This window comes from Numida meleagris, chromosome 21 (assembly GCF_002078875.1).
Source record: "Numida meleagris isolate 19003 breed g44 Domestic line chromosome 21, NumMel1.0, whole genome shotgun sequence".
In the NCBI taxonomy this organism is placed as follows: domain Eukaryota; kingdom Metazoa; phylum Chordata; class Aves; order Galliformes; family Numididae; genus Numida; species Numida meleagris.
In genome coordinates this window covers 913,635-935,841 of record NC_034429.1, presented here as the reverse complement: position 1 = coordinate 935,841, position 22,207 = coordinate 913,635, and the positions used below count along the sequence as shown (strand labels likewise).

The following is a 22,207-nucleotide window of genomic DNA, read 5'->3' as shown; positions in this document are numbered from 1 at the left end:
GGGAGTGGGAAGAGCCATTTCCAACTGTGGTCTTTGTGAGGGAGGTGAAGTTCTCTGCCTGCAACTGACCTTCCTCACTGAGGAACTGAAATAAAGCAGGAGATCCCTTTCCCACGTGCACCTTGGTTGCATACCTCCTGCAGCTTTAGTCACGTGGGTCTGTATACGTAATACTCCTTGGCCCTTTTGTTCCTTTTCCATCCTGTGCAAGTTGCTGAAGCCGGTGGTGTACAGCTACGTGAGAATCAGAGGGGGTGCGGGAGAGGAAGAGCAATCAGCAATCAGCGAGTGGGAGGGAATGTGGCAGTGTGGGAGTTAAAAGCTTTTCTGCAGCTCCGAGGGAACATCTCCTGACTGCAGTGGGAAGATAAAGGAACAGGGTATGGCCACTTTGATGCTCTCCCTGGAGCAGACCCAGGGGAATGGGATCCCATGGGTGCTCAGGGAAGGCAGTGGGGGGGGGCTGTGACACTTGTGGTCGTTTATTTCCAGGCGGGAGTGGGTTAGCTCTCCATGGAAGTGGGGCTGGCTTGGCTGCAGTCTCCTGAAGCTGCTGCTTAAAGGGAAGGGTGGTGACTGCTGCCATGCTCCCCTCCTGCCGCAGGAGGCTGCTGAGTCACTTCTGCAGTGCTGCTCCTGTTGGTTTGAACTTCCAATCCTTCCTCCTCACCGCAGTGAAACTGCTGGAGACAGAGCAGGCTCTTTATTTCCCCCTCCAGCCTTTTCTCCCTCCCTTCTTGCTCTTCCTCTTTTTATTTTCCTTTCTGGGTCCCAATCAAAGAAATACACTGCTTTAAAACAAACATAGCTGTAGCCACCATAAGGTGATGCTGAATCTGTTTTTTTCTTTGGCACTGGATCTTTCTGTTCCTCTAGAGAGCAGCAAGAATATTTGATGAATACAAGAACACTGCAGCAGTTTTCTTCTTTAGGGGAGCCCTGGGCATTGAGTCAGCAATGATTATCCATCGAGCAGACATTTCTTGGTAAAAAGGCTGGGGAGGAGAGGAGACAAGATATCTATACATTTTTTTTCAAGCAATAAAGCCCTATGTACCACTACTTCCCACTGTCTGCTCTGCAAGCTGTTCCTTTAGCCTTTGTCTCCTTAGGGATTGCTCCAGAACATCTAAGTAAAACTCTGCAGAGCTCCCCAGCGTGCAGCTTTGGGGAAGCTGCTCTGCAGGAAGGTGAGCCATGAATCCCTTTGCAGGACTGTGCTTGTTGCACCGAGGTAGGGGCTCGAGGAGAAGAGGGTGCTGTCTGATCACTACCAGCTTGCATAGACAAAACTTCCCTTTCGAAATGCTAGTGGCAGGTAACATCTGCAGCGATTGGGATTCATTAAATGAAAGGTCCTGGTCTCCTCAAAATCTACATACTTGTTTGAGTAAGCTTTCTCAGCAGTGAATGATGATTCATTGCTTTGTGCCTTACAGCTCCGTACTGAGCTATCCTGTAATCTTACCTACTTGATGTTATTACAGAGATATTAGCACGACTTATTTCTTAAGAATAGCTCATACTTCCTATTGTAAAATCCTGTTTTCATTTGTTCAGAACTTCTATATGCAATTTTTTTTTAAATGAAAATTAACTTTTGCTGCAGAATCCCTTTAGTCTTTCCATATTTTAAAGCAGGACCTTGAAACTTAATAACGATGGGCTTTATTTCAATTGGATCTGTTACAAAAAAGCCTTTTAAATATGACTGTAGTATATCCAGATCACTTGTAGAAATACTCAAATATACCTATATATATATAAGTATAGTTTTTCTCTTCCTGTAGTGTTTAATGCTCTGTACAGTGTACAGCATGCAATCCAGTTTCTGCATGAACTAGCATTAGGTTTTCTATTTTTTTTCCATGGTGATCACACTACTTTTAAAATGCATAAAATATTGACATATATGCAAGAAAAAAAAACATTTCTCTGTTTATCTAACCACTGAATGCCAAATTTGGATCCTTCCAATTGTAGTCAGTCCCACAATAACCCTGGCTCATTGATTCTTCCTAGTGTGAAATCTAACTGTAGTCTTACAACAGATCCATGAAACCAGCAGGGTTTATCATCTACACAAAATAAACCTCTTGATCATTAGTCCCTACTGCTTTTAACTCTAGCATTTTTAGTTCAATGGTCACTGCTAGCCACAAATCTAAATCTAGGCAGCTGGCCTTGATGCAAACCTGCTCTAAAGCCCATCATATCCTAATCCTAACTTGTTTGGGAACGTGATTTTGGGGGGAAATTTGCTAGTGATAACTTCGATGTATTTCTGAGCTCTGCAATTCTGGCTTCTCAGGAACTGTGCTTGTCAGATGCAGGAAAAGCTTGTTTTTTTTTTTCTTTTTTTTAGCCTGTATTCCAGAATCTGCTCGCATACTTATTGTTTCCTTTTTCAAATCTATTTTTAGCTCAGCTGTTCCTAGCTGCACATCTTGAGGAGCATGCAGATGCTACACAATGAATAAGTCATTTTACGCGGAGGAAGACGAGAGGATTAGAGCAGAGGCTTGGAATTAGGAAGACTTCTTTTTGTTGAGTTCTGCAATTTTCATAAAGTTATTTATATAGGCAGAAGTCTCTATCTGTCTGCCTGAACGTCAGTTTCATCAGGCTTCAAAATTTCACTTGAATAGCTTTAAGGAGATTACTCAAGTTAATAAGGAGTGTGTGTAGCAGCAGTGCAGGTCTTCCCTTCACTGTGTGTCTCTGTCTTCCTCCCACACTTACCAAAGTCTCTGATCCTAGTAAACTGATTTAGAACATTTGGAATTGTTGCCTGTGAATCTTCTCTGATAGCTAATGGGCAGATCATTCGTAGTACACAAAAGGAGCATTAAAGACCTGGCTCTTGAGACGTAATAGTTTATCAAAGAAACAGAATTAAAGGATAAAGAAAAAGAAAGGGGAGAGGAGGCATCAAGGCTTTTCCAGCAATTTAATTTCTATGTGTGTTTCTGTGTTTGACTGACTAACAGAGTAAAACATTGTCTTATTCTGGAGCTTTTCATCTACAGATCTCAAGATGCATCGTGAATACTAATTGGGCAGTTTCAGAAGAAAGTTGGATTGTCCTACCCAAGTAGTAGTTTAAGAATGTTTAAGCTGTACTGGCTATGTTTTCTAAACTTGGTCTGATTGCATTTGCTTGCATAAGGACCACAATCATCTGATTTCTTCTCTTGTGTTGTCCAAAATGACACCCCTGCAAAGTAAGATCAAAATGAGGACATGCCCGTTAGTATCAGTAATCAAGTCTGTAACACACTGGTTGAGATTCTGATCAGTGTCTTTCCAAATGGAAAATACTTAGCTGTGTCTTTCCTGTAGTCTGTCAGTATTTGGAATGATTATGTACAAAATGAAAACTCTTATTTCCCCAGGCTAGTACACCAGACATGTAAACCTATCCTATTAAAGGAGTAATTTACTTAACAAGGCACAAAATTGGCTTGCCATCCTATGAATAATTGGAATAAATATCTGCCATCTGAGCCCTTGCTGCAGTCACCAATACAGATTAGATTTGCAAGGTTTGGCTGCACTGTGTTTTAAAAGGGCTCACATACAGCTCACAATCTGCCCCATGGGCTGGGGAGTCACAGATGGGCCACATCAGAATCCCCTGTGAGCAGGGACACAGGTACCCCTTGAACATCCTGACCTTCACACTTATGGAATTGGAGGTCTGGAACTAGGACAAGAATTTGGAAATAACTTTTTATTACATGAAATGACTTCATGGGGAAGGAAACAGAGCTAACAATACAAAGTTAGGAGTCTATCTGCATGTTAGACAAGACTCATTAACATCCAAGGCTATCTGTAGGGTGTGGATATGATGTTGTCTATGACCTGCTGCCTTGCTCCGGGCTCACGTTGGAATCTTTGAACTTCAGAGGCAAAGATGGCAGCGTGGCAGGAGTCTGTGGCAGACACAGGTACATTACTTCCCACAGAAGGTGGATACTCCTCTTAGGCTTTGGCTAAATCTTTAAATCTGCTGTTGTCATAAGAATTAACAAATACGAAGAAAGACTCAGCGTGATTGTTTGTTTTAGACAGGTTGTCTTCAGATTCTACAAATGTTGGCTTGCCATGTTGAGATTTTTCCAACCACGGTGTTCTTCAAGACAGTTCACTTACAAGGCACATCATTGGACCAGTACAGCAGCTAAGATGATTGGTGAGTGCTGTAGCTTTCCTGCTTTTCTTGGTAACGTGCTGTGAATTATTTATGCAATTTCTTTGTCCTGGCAGCTTTGAATAGGGAAAAATGCATGAGTATGTGGCTTCATTTATAGACTAAGGTAAAATTAGGTACAAAGCAGATGAATCAGCAGGTAGAACTGGTTATAAGCTATCATTAGGATACTTTGTACAGGGAGAGGTGTCCCTGCCTATAGCAGGAGGTTGGAACTAGATGATCTTGAAGGTCTCTTCCAACCCAAACCATTCTGTGATTGTACACCTACGTGGACCTCCTGTATTAGCTGAAATTGCAGCACGAGGAAATACGCTAGAGCCCATCACAGTGGATCCGTTGGGTATAACAGGTATATTTTTGTCTCATCTCTCTGTGAAGCTGGTGTTATGTTGGCAGAATAGCTTGGAAAAACTGTCATGTACATACCAGTTTAGAGAGGTATGTAAGCACAAGCCTCACTTTAAAAAATGTAAAGCACTTGATGAACACTTCATCAGCATGAACCAGCTGGCTCCTGTTTATATAGTATGTGAACTGCTCAAAACCTTAGTGCATGTATCCTCATCACCTCTAAGGTGATGGCTCACCATTACCCCTGTTTAGCACATGTGAATGGTGCACATAAATACCCTGGACTTTCAGAGAGTTAGTCACGTAGCATGTGCTTCTGCAATCCTCTGAGTTCCACAAAGCACCTTCTAGCAATTTTGTAGTCCTGAAGATCTTTGTAGACGTGGCTTCAAGTGATTTTCTGAGGATGTCCACAGGAGAGTGGGAACCTGAATTTAGTCCAGTTTAACATCAACATTTTTACCCTAAAATACCCTTTTCCTGTGGTACCTTACTATTGGTTCTAGTGAAAAATAAGAGATGTCTCATGGGTACGTATCTACATTCATCACAAAGTGGGTGCATTTGACTTTTTGTAGATAGTGATATTGTTAAAGGCATGTGGTTTCTTGGCCATAGCCCCAAATTCTGCACATCTTTGCTTTTGCACTCTTTATTACTGGCTAAAATAATACCCTATAACTAAGTAGATTACTGAAGAGCTTGTAGATTCTAACATACGCAGCTGCTGCAACACTTTTAATTTGATTTGCTAGGGGACATAGGCATCTCTATTAAGTTATCAGCCTATAAGAAATGTGGAATAGGAAGGACCATTAGCAAATGCCATATGCTAGCCTCAGTCATGTCCACACTATAATATAAGTTATGAACAAAGGCATATTCCCAAATGCAGTTAACTCATATGGAAGAGACCTATAGGGTCATCACGCCCATTGTTCATGCAGACTGAGGGAAGAGGTTTGGGTGAGGGAAGGAGGACACAGACAGATGCAAAGCTGCGTGATGGATATGCCTGATTACAGCATGAACAATAGCTGAAGAGAGGGTCATGCAGAGCTTGCTGCTGTGAATTTACTCAAAATTTAATGAGCCCAATCTGCTACCTTTGCATCCAGCAGGAGTTTTGCCATTGATTGGAAAGACAGGAAAATAAGTCCCAGTATCAGATGCTGGCTAATATTAGCACACAGTGTTTCTATTCCTTTTAAGAGATAAAAAGCCACCAGTAAGGACACTTGCACATGCTCACGTTAGTACTTTATAGAATGGTGGGCTGGCATTAGAGCATTTGTATCCTCTGCTCTAAAATGACTGCTCTACAGTCACACCTTGTGAAATATCCCTCAGATGTCCTGACTTTCAGTTCTCTTCTCCCATGTAGTGGCCTAATTACTGGTCTACCTTCCTGCCCAGAAAGTAAAACCATAATCAAAGGGTCCTGAGGCTGCTCTAATTAGTCCTTCATTTCCAAAAACTAGGACTAAAATCCAATCAGACCCCTATTCTAGCTCTTTGGTTATACTGTTTCCTTCAAAAGCTTCCCTTTTCAGGGAAGTTTCAGGCCAGTTTGGACTACTCTGATTACATTATCTTGCTTTTACTTGATGAGGTATTAGGTATCTCTTATCGTGGTTTGCTGGCTCAGGACAAGCCTTCCATGTACCTCCACAGTAGAAATAACACATAACGTCAAGAAGGAGGCTATCTAGAACATAATTACTTGCAGTCTTACTAAGTGACTTGGAGTCACATTTAAGGTTAAATTTCATTCTAGGTAGTCATGAAAGCCAATTTGATTAGTGGCGTTACGCACAGGAGTCGCCTCTGCTATTAGATTACTGCTGCTTTTTCCCCCCTGATTTTTGCCAGTGTTTATTGATTGAGTGTGATGCTCCAGGCATAAATAAATAAATAAAATCGAGTCCTGCTGTCCTGCAGCTAATCAATGGGTGGTTTTTACAAGTCTGCAGATCATGTTGCAAGGGCAATTGCTATCGTGGGCTCAGCAGATGTGGCTGCAAGCTGTGATTTTTGCATGCAAATGTGATTTAAAAATAAAACCATCTCCCTGCATCTATGCTCTCTGGCTTTAAAAGTGGCCTGCCTACTCAATCATTTGCTAGAACACAGTTGTTTCAACACCTTTCTACACGATGTGGCTGCCACAACCAGAAATTTGTTTCAGCTTTTCTTACTGTTCTGTTCTTTGCCTGAGGCGAATAGAATTTCCCATCAGAAATGCACACTGTAGCTCACCTTTGTGGGTCGATATCATTGGACACAGTGTCACAATATACACCGCCATGAATGATTAACTCATTATTTTGCCTAATTCCTCTCCTGAAGGGACTAGCTGCAAGCAATGTTGCACCCATTGCAGTTCTGACGGAGGCGAACAATTTGGGTGCATCTCCTAACATGCCATAATGATGATTTTTCCCTTTCCTTGGATGTGCAAAATAAAGCTTCGTGAAAGTTTTGTAGGAGGAAGTACACAAGCACAGATTTCCATAGAGATAATGTTTTATGTTGATAAGGTAAGCAAATAATGGTAGAAGTTTTGCCCAAAATGGCATGATGCTGTAAGGAAGGCCAATCTGAACTTGTTGAGTTATCCATTAAGTGATACTGCTATCCTGCCTTACAACCCCACAACATAATGTAGGATCTATGTAAGAAAGCAGATTCTAGTGTTGAATCTGATCTCACCCATAATTGTTGAACTCCATCTTTATCAGCAGCCTGTCCTAACACATTACGTGAACCTAAATTAGCTAAAGAAAGTGGGACTCTTTTTATTGATTTCTATAGACTTTTGATTAGGACCTTACCCAAACCTGCCTCAATCCATTAGAGTTACCAGGGGCTTTTTCAACAGTTCTGCCCAATCAAGAATATTTATGCTCCTAAATTCAAAGGCAGCAGGGAACTTGCTGTGGAACTGGAGATATCTCTGTGCTCCACTGTATTCCATTATGGAAAGGTCATAAATATTTGGGAAATGTTGAGCTCCTATGCCAGTGCTTTTAAAGTCAGTAACAGCAGTGCCTGAGGACCACAGATATTAAACTAACCTTCCATTCTAAATATCTGTCTATTCAATACTGCATTGCCATGCTCAGCAATGCTTATTTCTGCATACCTGTGTCCTTACACTTTTCCACACTTAACACTTCCTCTATTTCACTCTTTCACATTTGCAACAAATGTGTTCTTTTGAAATGCAAATCAGCAGCAGAAGTTGTTGTGTGGAAATGACTCTGTGATGACTCTGTAGCTGCGATGAATTTTTATTTTAATATCAAGTAGGTTAACAAACATGAAAGGAAAAGCTGTTGAGTGGAAGAGGCCTGTCTTATCAGGCTGCTAACATATTCTCAGCTTCACTTGCTTTGAACCACCACGTTCCAGCTGACATCATATATCAGCTCAGATGTTTTCCTTTACTTTTAAAGGAAAGAGGTATCTGTTCATAGACCACAGGGCCGCTGTAAGTAATGGTTTCAGAATAAGCAAGAACCATTCCGTAGGATTTCAGTTTTTAGTCACTGTAGCAGAAATGCTAAGTCATGGCTTGCACCAGTGATTGAGCACCTGGTGGGAAGGCAGGGCCAACCCAGGGGAGCTCAGGTGCAAGCAATGAACCTCAGTGACCAGAAGGGGTGGAGCCAGGATCCACCCCTTCCCAGACCTCATTGAAGGGTTGGCAGTGGAGGTGAAGGGGATCTTATTGGAGGTCCCTGTGTACCTGAGGCCTTTTGTAGGTAAGCATCTTATTTACTTTATTTCTGTGCTTGCAGGTGTTGCGTTTGAGCAAATCCTTACTTTCTGTAGCCTGGGGCCTTGCTGTTCTGCTGTCATTGCTGTGCTTTCCATTGCATTACAGTCACTATGGGCCGAATCTTGCTGGTTTCTATTTTAGTTAAAGAGTGTTTTGTACAAATAGGTTCAAGATTTGGCCTTGTCTTTTTGTCGAGTCCAGCTGTGGGATGTCTGCAGAAATGTCAATGTGAGTTGTCTGGCGATCAGCAGCAACAGCAAAACATGACACCATTGTGTGTTTGCAGATAACAGCCAACAAACTGACCTAAAATATCAAGCATGTCAATAAACCAAGCAACTCTATTCTTTTGGAAAATAGCTGCTTTCCTTCCTGTTCTCCCTTTTCCCTCTCCCCTTTCTTCCCCCTTTACGCACATGCTTATTTTAATTTGGTAGAACTAACTGTGCTAACTTGAGACACTTCAGCTTTGGTTTAGATACTCCTCACATACAAAGTTCCAAACCTTTCAGTTTTGAGTGTTTACTTTGAGCATAGAAAGCCAAAGGTTGTTGCATGTTATTCCTATTCATGATCAGGACATAGGGTCTCTTCTAAGCTGAATTCTTTGCCTTCAGATGTCTTTTATTTCTTTACCAAAGAACTACAGAAAATAGGATGACTTGTTCTGTTAAATGCAGGTGCACTTTGTCTACCACGTTTTGTATCACAATACTTGTCTTATATGGTACATACTCTTTTCTGTACCGGTCACCTCAGTATGCTATCAGATCTCATCCTGAACAGTTCTCATTTAAAACTGAAGTATATTATGTTAAGTAATTTGGGATTTTTTTTTCCTTTTTAGAACTAGGATACAAAAGGAAAATGCTAAAGTGCCCTAGAGCTTGTATGTCTGAGACTTCAGTTCAGCACTGAAAATCGTCAAGGATACCTTCAAGAAAAACTGGGCAGACAACACATGGTGAGTAGCATCAGAGATATCTGGACTTTATTTCTTCAATGCCAGTGCCTCTGTACTTCTTGCTAGCGTAATTTACAATACCTTAAATGAATTAGTACCAGAGCTTCCTTGGTCTTGTAAGGATAACTATGCATCATCTTTGACATAGCAGCTAATCACATCCAGGAGAATTCAAAGGCGTCTGGCCGTAAATTCCCTTATTTAAGCTTAAGATAAGGATTGGTGGTGAAAAACTGAGCTGGGAGCTGAACGGAAGCTGCAGCTTGCCAAATGTATCCTGGTGTTGGGGCTGAATTCTGAAATTCACAAGGTCAAAGTATGCAGAAGTTGCTTTTAACTCAGATGATCAGTAGTTCCTTCCTAATCACCTGTTGCACTCCCAATGCTCATTAAAGAAACCAGGAATGCTGATCTCTAGGTCTCTTTAACTCCAAGCCTTAGATCTGCTCAGATAGACCACGTTCAGGTTCAAGACAAAATGGCCTGAATTTCTAGTGGCTAGCTGCAAGAGTTCTTGTACTGGATGAGAAGTCAATTATAAGGTAATGACTAGATAGCTGAAAAGCTGGCTTCCAACTACTGAAATAGAACAAAGTCAGGGTCTCAAACAGCATCTTTAGCCAGCAGAAAACAAGGACGCTATTTTTTTAATGTCAACAGAATGAAGAAACCAATTTCTAGTCCATTTAGCTTTCTCCAATCTTGTCTGGTAACAGAGAGCTTTTAAGAAAAGAATTAAAAAATAAAGTGCTCATGTCTTCACCTGCAATCCAAGGAACTCTGTTATTTTGCTTCCACTATTCCAGTCTACAGCACAAAGTCCTACAACCAATACTCTCTGTTAGTAGACAAAGGCTTGCTTTCATTGCCACAGTTACTGTGAAAGGCATCTCTAAATATAGCTATAAAAATTGTACAGCAGCCTTACCTGACACTAACTGCTTTCAATCTCTCTCCTTCTCATATGTCTGTATCACCACCGCTGATTCCACTGGCTTGACTGAATCATTACTGAATTACCTAGGTGTAAAAGGAGAATCAGACCCACCTGCTGAACAGAAAGCACCGTACTGTATTTTTATTCTGTTTGAAATAAGAAAGATTCAGTGCTTCAGCTGTCAGCAGTGAGACAGTAGATATCACCTATGGAGCTGCTCCCGACAAGGAAGAGCACTGAGAAGCTACTGACAGCTTTTTATTTCCATTACTGGGAGCTTTAGGCATTGATGTGAATACAAAAGAACGTACATTTTTGTTAGGTATGTGTGCCTGGCTTACACATAAGGCCCCAGTGCCATTCTTGTTTGCATTTTCCCATGACATTTCTTCTTCTTTCTTCTTCTATAACAGGACATTCTCTAAAAGGATCATCACTGCTTTCCTCTGCACGGCGTTGCATTTTGTCTTTATCATCATTTTTTTCCCCCAGCAGCCTCAGGTAATTAGACTGTTAACGTAGTTAGGTGAGGGGTGGGAGGAAGGAAGAAATCTAGGCTCTGAAACAGAAGAGCAAGGCACACGTTTCTGCAGCACAGCCCTCGTGTCCGTACTGCGTTGTCATTAACAAAGCCCCACAGGTTTCTCACTGTGTGCTCTCAGGCTCAGAATCTGGCATGCCCTACACAGGGGAGTGAGGATGATGCTGGTTTGGCTTTTCCCAAATTCAAACAGGTCTAATCTCTGGGACTGCTCCAGTTCATTGTCTAAAGCTGCTCCCTTGCAGACCAGTGACAGACAACCTGGAATTGGTGAACTACAAAATGTTTTCTCTGCGTTTCCTTAAATCCTTGCATAGGATTAGTCAGCATCAAGGAAGAGGAGCAATCAAAGGCAAAGATGTGAGTGTAATAGATGGATTCGTTTGGCAATCTGAGGCAGGCAGAATTTTGATCTTGGAACAAATTCAGGTCAGCTGTGAAATGAAGAGTTAAAGGAGTTCCTTTAGAAAATATTTCTCTGCTTTAGCTTCAACTAAGTTCTACTTTTCCTTCATTCCTCTGACTGAACTGTTAACTGAGAGTTGACCTGAATTTACAAACAGCCGATTTTCCACCAAAAATGCTTTTTTTTTTTAAAATTTTTTTTTCAGTGAATTGAAAATATACATTTCAACAAAGTTTAACCCAAGCTTATACAGGAATTTGGGTGGAACCCGTGCCTAAGTTTGCCATCCAAACCAGATGGGTTGGGGAAAATTGCACTGTCATGCTAGCCTTGTGCTGGATCTTTGCAGTGAACGTCCAGCAATCAGAATTCTCAGGCAGGCATTTGCAAACCCTATTCCTCTGCAGCAAGCACTTCCTACATGAAAAGTAACACACCAAAATATTCTTTACAGATACTTTCGTGTACTTATATATTGAGAATTTGTTTTGAGGTAAGTGGATATGGATCCTTCCAGTTGTGGCACTTTTAGCTTAAACACCCCAAATTTTAATGCCTGCTTTTCTGAGGCAGTTTGCTCAGAGAAGGGTTAAGCTTTGTGTTTGTCGACAGCATTGCAGCAAAGGGGATGAAGTGAGCTTGAAGGGCAGAAATGATGTACTGCATCTTTAATAGGGTGTGTCTAATCCACTTGCTGCAGTCTGTGCTGCAGTGAGGTTCAAATTGGGCTCTGTCTTTGTTAACTCTCTTTATTTTATGATAGTTGGAGATAGCACGAGAATGGCTGTTGATCTAAAACTGACCAGTAACCCATGAAGGATGGGAAACTTGGTGCAGCACCAGTCCCCAGCTTTGTCACCCTCAGACCAAAAACTTTTGTCAGTGATTCTGTGCTTTCAGTGAGTTTAAAGGTTCTGCTGCATATAAAAGGGGCTAGGCAGGGATTTGGGCACGCTGTAGTATCTTACCCTGTTAGCAACTACACTTAGTCATCAAATGCATTTTGCAGCAGTTGCTGAGTATTACTGGATTAGCTTGGCACTTATATAAAGGAGATTATCAAGCTGTTGAATTTCCCTGAGTTTTTTTAACAGCCCCTCAAGCTCATTTTACCTGCAGTCGTAAAAGGCTTCTTAAAGTATTGGGAAGCAGGTGTTGGAGGATTAAAAGAAGGGATTCTGACATTGGACCCTCTGCCTTCAGGACTGCAGTGCTGGCTGTACTGCACTGGGCAGGTCCAGAGCCACACACAAAGTCATTGCACATTGCACAAAGCTTTCTGTAGTCTGAGTGCCTGCTCCCATTCTATATATACATCCATCTAGGACAGAATTAAATTCAAAAACCTGTGAATTTGTGTATTACCAACTTAGTAGACAGCGTTCGCGGTTATTTCTGTGTTTAAAGAAGATACTTTCTTAGACTACCTTGTAATTTATTACTTCTCTGACATATGGTGTTGCTATAAGGAGAGTTTCGATGTCACTAAATGTACTTGTGGTTTCATGCTCAGATCTAATCCTTTTAATTGAACTTCTGATCATAATGCGCATCCCCGACTTGGTCTTTCTTCCACCAAGTTGAAGCAGTGACAAATACATTGTTAATCTAAATCACAAGGTGATATTTAACCACATCTTAAATAATGTCCTCTATCATTTTAATAGCAGCTTGCCTATTCTTACAGACTCATGCTGCTAACGCATGTGTATGCATGGGCTCCTGCAGAATATGTGGAGTCCACCACAAGCTAATCAGGCTTCTTGTTAATATTAAGGACAGTTTGCAAGATCAGCCTCTGTAATTATAAAGCAGCAGGCACAATTTCTGCTCGTCTGTGAAGTGCTCACAGTACTTCTGGCACTGGAAATGAGATAGCAGTTGTTTAATCTCCTCCAATGTGGCGAGAGTTCGCTGTTTGAAGTCCTGCGGAGACTTAGAGGAGATTGCAGAAAACTGAGAGTGGCTAGCATTTCACTTAGAGTTATAGGGCACATATATTTTCAGAGGAAGTGCAGAGCCAGACTTCAAAGCTCATTGAGCAATGTTACCTCTGGAGCAGCGCAAACCCTTTTAGATGACACAGTGCATCAGCTCTGTGAGCAGTGAAAAGCTGCTGATTCATCTCTATCTTTACTTTGCTCTTACCTGAGCTGTGGTGCCACCAAGTGTCAGTCTGCAGGAAGACAGCAGCCCTGCCTGATGGAAGCAGGCAGCTTCCAAATGATCTTTTTCCAGGGAACGCAGTGCTCTGCAGCAGGTGGGACCAGAGCTAACACATCTTCTCTGAAACAGAAAGATGAAGGCTTGAAGTTGGGATAACGGCGTGGATTCTTCCGAAGCCTTAAAACTCACTGTCACTATTAGTAATGGATTTGGGAATGTTCTCAGCTTAAAATTGTTGGCTGACAGAAATAATGGTTGAGTAGTTAATATACTGGGTATTGATCCTACAGCCCAGTTAGGACCAGAAGGTGGTAGCAGATGCTTTGTTTGTGACCAGTTCCTCACAAACCAGAGATGGGGTGGTCTGAAAGCAAATGTGTGAAGCGGATGGGCTGGATTTTGTGAACAGGGGAAGAGCTGGAAGGGACCTTATCTGTTAGCTTCTAAAACACTAGTCCTGTGGGTGACAGATGGAGAAAAGGGAAGATAATACTAATATAAGATTGTGGCAGCCTTGAGTGATGAGACAATACATCATATGAATGCATTCATCTTATGTAATTTCAGGGAAGGAAACTTGCCAAAACTGACGTAAATAGAAATCTGGAACATTTTTAGGTATATACTCTATTTGATTCTCAAGTGGACTCTGCCAGGACTCAGTGTGCTGGCATATTTTTTTTTTATAACACTCAAGGTGATCCGTGTTTGTCCTGCATTCCTTCCTCGGAGTTCTAAGAAGGGAATAATGCCTGCATCAAGTAATCAGTACCACGTCTGAGATCAAGGAATAGAAACACTGTTCTCTCTCTGTCAGTAGAGATTTACTGGCTAATTGTACTGTACTACTAAACAGTGCTGTTAGTAAGATTGGAATTCTTGTTTAAGAAGTAAGCCTACTGACCGAAATGTGAGGATGAGAGCAGATCCTGCTCAGGATGGGGGCTGTAGCTCATTGAGAAATTGTTCCCTACGGTGTGTTTTATATTGCTTGCACTGGAACCTAACTGAATTTTTGCAAAGTGGGCAAAACCTGGGAGTAGCCAAGCAGAAGGGGAAGCTCTATGAATTTTCCTTTTCCATCCTAGCAGAAAGAATCCAGCAGGAGTTAGCCCAGGGAAGACAATGGTGTGCCTCACCAGGAGATCTTTGTGTTCCCTGCAGTGCTGAAACAAACGTCGCCGTGTTTGTAGGGCCGGGGATGGCTTTGTCAAATTGCAAATCAAATCTGCCCCTGCTTTCCTTCCCTCAAACAATACATTGAACCGCTACCTATGAATCAGCCCTCCCATCTGGTACTCGCTGTGAAACCAAAGGGCTGAATCACCAAACTGAATAGGGTTGGAGCTGGTCGCTTAATTGGTGGGTTTATGTCTTAATATGGGAGAAACATTCAAAGCCCTGAGAGGTGGCAGTGTGTCACTGGAGGCAGTAGAGTGGGACTGACTGACAGCAGCTGAGATCCAGCGTCCTCATTTGCTTTCTAATGCAGACTTCAGACAGGTAATTATAGATTGCACATGAGCACGCGCACACAAAATGCTCTTAAGGACAAAAGACTCCATCCTTTTTGTGCAGTTTTATCTTTATTTTTAATTTGTTATGCTGCAATCCGGGCTAAAGGCCATCAGCTGTGATCTCTCTACTTCTGCTACTGCATATGCTTACAAAAGAATGTAGGTCTGACTCTGGAGTCCTGCGGTGTTTAATCCTTCACCATGAAAGCTGGCATTGGATCAGATGCTGTCTTGCTAAGATTAGTCTTTAATGTTAGTAAAGCAATAATATAATCAAGTCTTCTTCCCTTTCTTGCAGTGCGGTTTTGATTAACAAATTAGTCAATGTTTCTAGACCATTGTGTTAGAGAGGACTGTTTGGGCAGGGTGTTGGCAATCTGTTCCTCTATGATTTCTATACTAAACTCACTAATTAAAATCCAGAATAAAAGGGGACGGGGCTTTTTCTTACCTACTACAGAGAGTCCCCATTTGCCAGCAAGTAATTTTATTTTCTTTTGCTTGGTTGGCTGCTTTTGCTTTGCTACAGGCAGCGCGCATACCCTCAATGCCTGGCAACAGTGATCTGACGTCAGTCCAGGCACAGAGCAGCAGAAATAGTGCCTTGTCACCGTGTTCTCCTTGGGCGTGAGCTGCATTATGCTGTTGCAGGGACAGTCTGTCTTCAATTGCCTGCAGAGAGAAATGCAAACAAGGTGCTTAGCCCAGCTAGAGAGGGGGGGGGTGTTATAGCAAGTGCTGGCAGTGGGAGCGTTGCATGCTGAGGGCACGGGTCTGAGCACAGCACGAGCTGTTTCCTACTGGAACAAGTGACTCCTTGTCAGCTGCTGCCAACTTCTGTGCATAGCAAAGTGGCAGAACCTCTGTCTTCCGCAGTGCACAAAACCATCCCGTGCAAGGCAATGGTTCCCATTTCCTGTAGGACCCATAGAGCAGTCTGCTGTAGTGAGTCACCACTCAGCCAGTTGGCATGATCTCACCTCAGCGACTGCTGCTTCTTTGGGGCTCCCACGGTGACTCGGAACACGAAGTTTTATTGAAAAATACGCATGCAGCGTGCTCAAAATGAACTGAGGGTGGTGGTGTACGTGGAGGGAAGTCTGCAGAAGGGATTTGCTGCATTGCTCTGAGCCTTATCTTCAATTTGCTTTGACGGAATCACTCTTAGAATTTTGAACTGCCACTTAAGGCTTTGAAAAGCAAAGGTGTTTTGAGTTGAAGCTGATGTGCTTGTCTATAAGAAATCCTTCAAGGTCTTGATTCCACAAATGTCGTCCTTGTTTTCACGCAGTAAATACTGAGAGTGTAACTGAATGCCAGTTCTATCTCGTGTTGTTTCTGTGTGCTGGAGGAGGAAGTTTTTGATGTGGAAGACAGAAATCTCTTCTTTGCTGCAGGAACACTTGAGGCAGGCAAGGATTTTGGTAGGAAATAACTTCGCAGAAACTGAGATCCTGCATGCGAGCTCATTAATTGTGCAACATGTATTTGTGCAGCAGTTTCCAACTGCTTTGCCTTTTCTCCTGCAAAGGGAGCAGGCCGTTGGCCCCAGGTATGTTGTAGCTTTGCCAGAAAGGGGTCCCGAGGCCTGTGAGTACTCTGCAGTGCAAACTGTTCCCATGTTGATCTCTTGGTGGCATCTAGCGTTTCAAATATGTAATAGCAGCTTCTTGCAAATGCCACTGCGGTAACCTTGAGGACTTCCCTTGAGATTAAACATTTGTAGATCTCTTTTTGTGCCGCATATCAACTCCTATGAGGGCTGGAGGCTCGTACCTTTCAAAAGAAACGATTCCTAATGCCCCCCTCCCTATATCCCAGTGCTTCCTTTGATTTTTGGCACTTAGAGAGTTTTGTCTTCCTCTTCGATACGTCTGTCATTAATCCTTGCTCTCAGGGATTTATGATCTCTGCTGCCCTCAGTTCTAAGCTGCGATTTTTTTTCCCTCCCAACAGCTGTAATAGTTTTGCTTCTCTGGAGGGATGAAACAATCTATTGAGCTCTTTGTTAGAATTAACCTCATGCTATGGGAGCATTGAGACAACAGAGGGTGTCTGGGAATGTTACTGGCAGAACTGTGTTCAGGCTCTGCGCCCCTTTCATGAAAGGCAGAGGAAGAAGGCAGTACATCTCCCAGCTGGGAGAAGTGGAATGTAAGCTGAGAGAGCTTAATAGCTAGCTCTGGACATCTTCAAACCTGTGGACTCTTCTGCTAATAGGTGCTTGTTATTTCAGCTCTTCCCATCCCTGCGAGCAGTGAGAACCAAACCTACTTTCCTTCCTCTTTTTCTCTTCTTTGGCTTGCTTTATTAAGCCAAAGTATGTCATGCAACTGATGCACTGCGTAGAGCCAGCACAGCACGCTCTCCTGCAGGTCTACGTACATGAGAGATGCATATGTATCTCTTTGAATGCATAACAAAACTTTCCATGTCTTTGGAACTTAGTTCTAGAATGGAGGGGGTCCTGGGAAGAGATGCATTCTACCTCTGGAAAGTCAAAACTGGGGGAGACATTGCAAGAAATCTCCTTTAAAAAATGAAAACCCATTTCAGAATGGAGAGGATTGACTTATATAGAGGACGTGTAAAGCTCCAGAGGCGTTCTCTTATGAGCAGTACTGCATGCATCAGGCAGTGTCCCAGGAAAAGTGTTTATGTATTGGTATTGTCTCTCAGTTTTGTTTTTCCATATTCTGAATGCATCTTTCCTCCTTTTCAATGGAGAAAAGAGAAAGTTGAAGAAAAAAATTAAAAAGATAAAGCTCGTAAAAAAGAACCAGTAATAGATGAATGGAGAAATTCTTAGGACTATGAATATATATTAATGTTATTAATGTGCTTGTTTATTCCTATGCAAATGAAACTGAGTCATAACAAACATAGTCTTTTATTTTTTATTAGTAAGTGTGCATCGTGTAAAACTTGGTGCATATTCAGAGCATTTCCTCTAAGGATTTCAAAACTCCCTATGTAAGTTAATCAAATCCTCTTAGTAAATATAAGGAGTTCACCTTTTGAAGATGCAGGAAATGTACAATATCCAGAACCCTTAAGTTCTAGATTAAAACTTCTGAAGACTTGCATGTAACCATTATTTTTTTTACAACAAAATAAACCATATCCATCTCATTTTAACTTAAATTCATGCTAAGTGGAGATTAGTCTGAGCCACAACATCTGCGTTTTGTTGTTAGATTGGGTGACATCTTGGATGCCTTCACTGTTTGTGGGTGGGTTTAGAAACTACAGCACTTAATGTTAGCTTGAGTTGACCAGTTCTAAGATCTAGATTTGAATTTTTTATTAGCATAAGTTTATTGGTTGAGAAATAATCACATATGACAGCAGAGACAGGCAAACATCAAACTCATGTGGGATCAGTCTACTACTGATCTACTACTACAGTCTACTATCTTCTACTCTTGCTGCGTTCTGTCCATCTCAGTCTCCATCTTCCAACCACCAACCAAATCTCTGTGCTGGTTTTGTCAGGAACCAACTTCTGCTCTACAGCAAAAGCATTTATTCTTTTTTACAAATTGTCTGAACTCCTTGGGGAAAAAAAAACCCACTCTACTCCTGTATGTAACAGGCATCCAACTTAAAGAGGTGTTTCTAGATTTCTGGTATCCTAACTGCCAAAATTGGAGGCTTGGATTTGTAATAACACACAACATAGAGACTTCCCAGGAGCAGAGGAAGGAGGAGTGCTGCTTTTAAGCAAGAAATTATTGATTGCAGTCTGCTAAAGAGAAGTATGACACTTGCTCACGAATCCGAAGAATTATTGGAAGCTCATTTCCAGCCCTGAAAATTTTGATTAAATCTGACCACACAACTCCCTGCTGAGGACACTTTCGGGAACAAGCTCTTCAGACATTAAAGATGTAAGAGTTGCATTAAAATATAAAATAGTCGATATCCATGATTCATCTGTGATGGATAGATACCACAGGCATTGCAAGAGGGCTTCTACTAATAGCCACTTTGGAATTAGCCAGTGATTCTTAATGAAAATGCCTGCCAGCGCTTCCTCCTTTTAATCTTTCACATGATCTCAAAGAGGAGGGAAGAGTGGGATCACTGGAACAAAAGTAAAATACGAAATGAGAGTTTGCAAGCCTCTTGGAAGCTACTGTTCTATTGCAGTTTTGCCATGGAGGCCCCAGTTGAGAGATCCGACCTGCGTGGTAGGAAAGAAGCAGGAGAATGAAAGCAGGTTGAGTTCTTCCTACTGGTGTAAATAAGCAGAATAACTGTCTAAGGTACCAGACTACCAACTAGAACCAAGTATACCCATCGCTGGCTAACAGCGCTTCATCTTTCAACTCAAGTGTTGCACAATGCCTTTCTATCTACACAGAGTGCTAAAACAGATTTTCATCACAGCGTTCCTTGCTGTTCCGTGCTTTGTAAATAGAGTAATTATAGATTCAGTGATCTTTTATCCTCTCATCTTTTGCAATGAAATGTCTCCTGTGGGTGGGTGGAGAGTGCCACAACAGCAGCAACAACAATGTTTGTTCTCCCATCCAGCAATTAACTGAGCTCTGTTGCATCTCACTGGTTTAATTTTCCGTAGTAAATAGGAACAATATAGCATAACAAACCCCACAGTAAGCTGGCCTTGAAACTAAGGTATTTTACCAGCAGTACATTTCTACAAAACACTTATCTCCACAATAATTATTCAGTCAGCTAGGACAAAGGAACCCAGAGATATTCACAGTGTGAAATGGTGTCATAAAACAAATATTGCCCTGGGGACGCTTTTTTGCTGGTTCAAATCTAGCAGAATTCTGTGCTCTCTTATCACAGTTCCAAACCACTCAAGGAGCTGCTGTATTCAAGTGCTTATATAGAAACAATTTCAGAAAACGAATAACTATGCTGTAATATAATAATGAATAAGGGGTAGAAAATATAACCCTGTGACCATTTAGCTGTGTAGAAACCAGCAACCAGATGAAAGAAGAGCCAGCAGTTCATGGCTTTTTGGTAGACTAGTACCAGTGTGAGGCAGAGGAGTATAAGTGAACCCACCAGTTGTCAAAGCAATCTTTCTTGAATTGAGGCTGGAGGATGAACTCTATCATTTTTTTTTTCTTGCAATAAAATAGCTGATGGGTCAAATAGAACAGCCAAAGCAGAGTATGGGAATCTGGAATCCTTAGGTTTATGTTGCAGGCTCTGAAAAAGTCTCTAACGTAGTTTGAAGAAAATGAGATTTTGCTCCTCACTTCACAGCAATTAGCCACGGAATGTTCTTCTAAATGGTGCTGTCATTGAATTTGTTCTTCCTCTATGATTTAGTGTCCCTTTAAAAAAAAAAAAAAAGTGAAAACAGTTTCTTTAAGCCCATGCTCTGTATTTCCTTGGGCTTGTTCTTTAGGCTAATTTACTGTGAAGAATGGAAATGGCTTTGGTTTTGGAGAAAGAGCTGCTTGCTTCTCAATTTTTTGTCATTCTTAATTTGTAAAGCTCCCATCAGTCGCCGAGGGAGTTTTAAGTAAGCCAGAACTGAACTAGATACAAGACTCGGACACATCCACAAATTTCTTTCTTTCTTCATCTCTGATGAAATACCAAACTAGTCATGGGACTTGATAATGATCATTTCTTGTGGAAGTTTCTGTCCCGTTTCAGTCACGCATTAAAGATCTGTATCTGCCCCTCTGGCAGGACCTCAGCTCATGCAAATCTACATGGAAGCACTGACATTGGTAAAGGACTGCTCACTTCTATCAGCTGATAATGTGTGTTCTGCTGCTTCCTTAAATGTGCTGACATTGCTCACGGTTTTATGGCAGACTTCATTTGGGTAGCTCATACCTCTTCAGATCCACTGTTGACAGAACAAGGTTACAGAGATCTTTATCTTCACAGAATTTGCAATAAAAGCTTGAAGTCTATTTCTGTCAAACTTGCTCGTTCTGTTATTCCCTAGAAATAGCCACAGATTTAAGTCTAGCAATTTTGATTGAGATTTTACCTGAGGCTGCTGGCTTGCAAAACCTTTCATCACGCATGCAGCAGTCTTTTTGAGAGAGGGAACTGCAAGATAACCTTTACCTATGCTTTCTGCTAACCTTTTTAAAAGGAGCTCAAAAGCAAGATCAAACAATTTAATATCCAGCTGTTAGGAAAGGTCTTGTTATCCCAAGTTGAAACACAGCAATCAAGTGATCTCCAACTGGAATTAATGTCACAACCCTATTTGTCGTTGCTGAGACCAACATTTGGATGTCACAACCCTATTTGTCATTGCTGAGACCAACATTTGGATGTCACAACCCTGTTTGTCATTGTCGAGACCAACATTTGGAGCATGAAGTGTGAAAAGCAAACAAAACAATTGATTTCAATGAAGCCATGCTGATTTACATCCACTGAAGATCATGTCCATTGAATGAGTTACTAACACTGCTTCCAGCAGTAGCTCATTCATGAGCTGAAGAGCAGAATTTAATGCTGGCCCACGGGACTCTTTCTCAGTGCCTGTGGCAGCAATAAATGGGCTCAAGTGAATTATAGATGATGAAGATAGTTAAAAGTAGTTTTAAAGCCAGATCTCTGAATGCTCTACCCTTTGAGGTATCGTATCTCCTTGCATTTTAAGTCAGGAGTATTGAATTTGGGACTTAACAGAACCTACAGGAGTGAGGTATTGGCCTGCTTGTATTGGAGCAGGTGAGTGAATGTCTCCATGCAGCACACTGGCATTTGCAGCATTGAATGTACTAAGTGTTACAGATGTCATGTTACACCTTGTCCTTTCCTTAGGATATGTGGCTTCATTGGAGTTTTGCAGCAGTTGCAGAAGTTGATTGCATGATTGGTGCTTTGATTTGCATGGGTAGGATTCATGCCTGAACAAAGGAAGAGATTACCATCTGGAGAAAATGCAGACTAGATGGGAAGATTCTTCTATCAATCCTTAATAAGAGGCAGATGGAGGAGGGGTAGGGAAACTGAGCTTTGAAATTGTAATAAACTCAGACATAAAAATACAAAGCTATTAAAATGGAAACGCCAACTAACTGATTACTCAGAACCTTTTCAGCTGACCTAGGGATACATCAAGGCAGAATTTTTCAAAGCTGCCTAAGGGTTGTTATAGCCCCCATTCCTGTCTAATTGAAAAAGAGTCAGGTTTCAGTACTCAGATGGCTTTGGAATTTTTTTTTGCACAAAATCATGAAACAGAGATGATTACTTCTCATCTAGAATTCTTCCTGAGAAAAAAGTGCTAAGCCTGTCTAATGAATGATGGTGCTACTCAGCGCTGTGTTACCCCAGCTCAGCAGTGGCGTAACTAC

At 41.7% G+C, this 22,207-nt stretch overlaps 1 protein-coding gene across 3 annotated transcripts in view; it reads left to right on the top strand.

Moving 5' to 3' along the window:
• DOCK5 (dedicator of cytokinesis 5) overlaps nt 220-22,207 on the top strand; it is a 103,774-nt gene continuing 81,786 nt past the window's right edge. Inside the window, exons 1-4 of one of the 3 annotated variants that reach the window (XM_021375125.1) lie at nt 220-380; nt 4,078-4,198; nt 9,202-9,318; nt 10,669-10,756. The gene's annotated coding sequence lies outside the window, so the exon portion shown is untranslated. Of the gene's footprint in view, nt 381-4,073; nt 4,199-9,201; nt 9,319-10,668; nt 10,757-22,207 lie in introns of all 3 variants that reach the window. The other 2 variants (XM_021375124.1, XM_021375126.1) reach the window with 2 other exon arrangements.